At 79.6% G+C, this 2,500-nt stretch overlaps 1 non-coding gene across 1 annotated transcript; it reads left to right on the top strand.

Moving 5' to 3' along the window:
* The first annotated feature begins 1,941 nt into the window (after positions 1-1,941).
* On the top strand, positions 1,942-2,094 carry LOC136995673 (5.8S ribosomal RNA). Its single transcript, XR_010887217.1, has one exon. It is a non-coding gene; the product is annotated as a 5.8S ribosomal RNA (ribosomal RNA).
* The last annotated feature ends 406 nt before the right edge of the window (positions 2,095-2,500 follow it).

A 2,500-nucleotide genomic window follows, 5' to 3' on the forward strand; every position in this document is an offset into this window, starting at 1 on the left:
GGCGGACCCGCGGCGGGCTGCGGCGGAGCAGCCCGTCTTGCAGAGACGGCGAGGACAGGCGTTCCGGGATGGCGCGCGGGGCGGGCGCCGGGCGGCGGCGGACCCCGAGCGGGGGCCGTCGCGCCAGGCCACGCGAGGCGACGGGTCGTGCCCGAGCGGGCGGCCCAAACCACGGCTCTCCTCCCGGGCGCAGCTGCCGCCGGGCGCCGGGTTACTGAGGGAAACCCCGGGCCCCGGGAGGAGGACGAGGTCGTGGCGGCGGGTGTCGGGCGCACCCCGCGGGCGGACGCTCCGCCGAGGGGCGCCGGAGCCGGCTGGCGGGTGCCGGGTTTCCCCTCCGCGTCCCGTCTCGCTGCTGCCGCCGAGGCTGCCGCCGTCGCCGCGAGGCGGCGGCGGCCCGGCGGCGGGCGGCGGCGGGGGAGGCACCCCCGCGGGGATTTCAGGTCGTTTCCCTCACCCCAGGGCCAGGTACCTAGCGTCCGCGCTCCTCCTGCCCCCCCTCGGTGACCCACCCGTGTGGTCCCGTGTGCCAGCTCGCTCCTCCCGGGCGCCGCGCCGTGAGCGCCGCACCGGCCGTGCCCTCCCGCCCTTTCCGCTTTCCCTTTCTCTCCCCCCCCCCCACCGCTCCAGCCGCCCCGCGCCGTGCCGCGGGGACCGTGCTGCGAGCGGGCCGGGCGGGGGGGGGGGGCGGGGTGGCGGGAGGAGCGGAGGGCCTCCGGCCACCGCGGCCGCCGGTAGCCGCCCCGGGTAGGGATGGCCATGGGCCCCGGGCTCCGGGCCCGAGGGTTCTCGGCGGGAGAGCCGGGCGGGGGTTTAAAGACTCGGGCGGCCCGATGCGACCCGGGGGGCAGCCGGGTGTGCTGCCGGAGGGCCGGGGGGCCGGCGCGCGCGGGCGCCGTGCCCCCCCATGCCAGCCGGCGCGCCCCGCGCTCGCCCTGCGGGCAGCCGGGACGGAGAGGGGTACCCTGCCCCCTCTCTCCGCGGTCTGGTCTCGGCGGAGGGACGCCGCGCGGTCGGCTGGCGCCGGCCTGCCTCGAACGCGTGACCCCGGCGCGAGCGCGTGCTCTCGCCGGGACGGTGAGCCCCCACCCACCGCGGGTGGTGCGGACGCCGCGCCTCGGCGCGATCCGCTCTCCTCCCTGGCCGGGGCTCTCGGTCTGCCGCCGTGGCCGCTGGCGGCGGCGCCCTACCCGCCGGCACTCCGCCATCCGGCGCGCCTGCCTCGCTCTGCCCAACCCGGCTTCGCCGGGCGGCGGGCGGGCGGCAGGCGGGCGGCGGGGGCGGCCCCCCCCGTTCTCCGCGTGGAGACGGGGAGAGCGGGCGCCGTCCCCGTCCGTCCCGCCTTGCCCGCCCGCCCGCCGCCGGGCGTCTGTCCGCGGAAGGGACGGGAGAGCGCGTGGTGTCGTCCGGGAGGCTGTGTGTGCGCGCGCGCGGGCGTGGGCGCCGCCTCGGGGCCACGGCGGAGCCGGAGGCCGGCGAGGCGAGCGAGGAGCTGGGGAGCGCGGGGCCGGTGGGCCGCGGGCGCGCGGGCAGCGGCCGGTGCCGCTGCCGGTGGCGGCCGGGCTCCGACGCTGGGGGTCCGCGGGGAGCCGCCCCCTCCCCCAGCGTCCCCGAGGCAGGCGGCGCGGCCGGCGCGCTGCTCCCCGCCGGGCCGGGCCGAGCCTGGGCGCCTGGGCCGGACTCGAAGCGAGCAAAGGGTTGTCCCAGGTCGGGAGCGAGGGCTCCCCGCCCTTCTCGTTCGGGTTTTCCTTTTCCCTTTTTCCCCCCCCACTCTGTGCTCGTACGGTCAGCGGGGCGAGCCCCTCTCTCTGGCTCTCGGCCGTCCCTCGCTCAGCAGCCGGCGTCGGCGTGAGGAGGGAGGCGGAGCGGAGGGGGGGCCCTCAGGGGCTGCCGAAGGCTGCCCGGTCCCCCCGCGCGCGCGGCGGGGACCGAAACCGAGACAACTCTTAGCGGTGGATCACTCGGCTCGTGCGTCGATGAAGAACGCAGCTAGCTGCGAGAATTAATGTGAATTGCAGGACACATTGATCATCGACACTTCGAACGCACTTGCGGCCCCGGGTTCCTCCCGGGGCTACGCCTGTCTGAGCGTCGCTTGGCGGTCAATCGTCACCCCCGCTGTCGCGTTGGCGCAGCGGTGCCGCCCCTCGGGGGGGGCGCGTGGGGGGGCGGGGGAGGCGCGGCGGCGCCGGCGGCGGCGGTGCGCGGCGGCCTCGGCGGCGGAGAGTCGGCGGCGGAGCCGGGACCCCGGTGCGTGCACCGGCGGCCCCGGTCTTCCTGCCCGCCGGGCTCCGGCGCCGGGCCGCCCGCAGCGGCCGCGGCCGGCGTGCCTTGCCGCGCCTGTGCCCGCCCTCCTCGCCCTCCGAGCGCGGTGGCCACCGCTGCGCGGCGCGCGCCGTGCGGGGTGGCGCGGCTGGGGCGCCTCGCAGGCCCGTGCCCCGGGGAGAGGGTGCCTCCTCTTCCCCGCGCGGCCGGGCCTTCGTCCCCCTAAGTGCAGACT

Source organism: Apteryx mantelli, unplaced genomic scaffold, assembly GCF_036417845.1.
Source record: "Apteryx mantelli isolate bAptMan1 unplaced genomic scaffold, bAptMan1.hap1 HAP1_SCAFFOLD_142, whole genome shotgun sequence".
NCBI lineage: Eukaryota > Metazoa > Chordata > Aves > Apterygiformes > Apterygidae > Apteryx > Apteryx mantelli.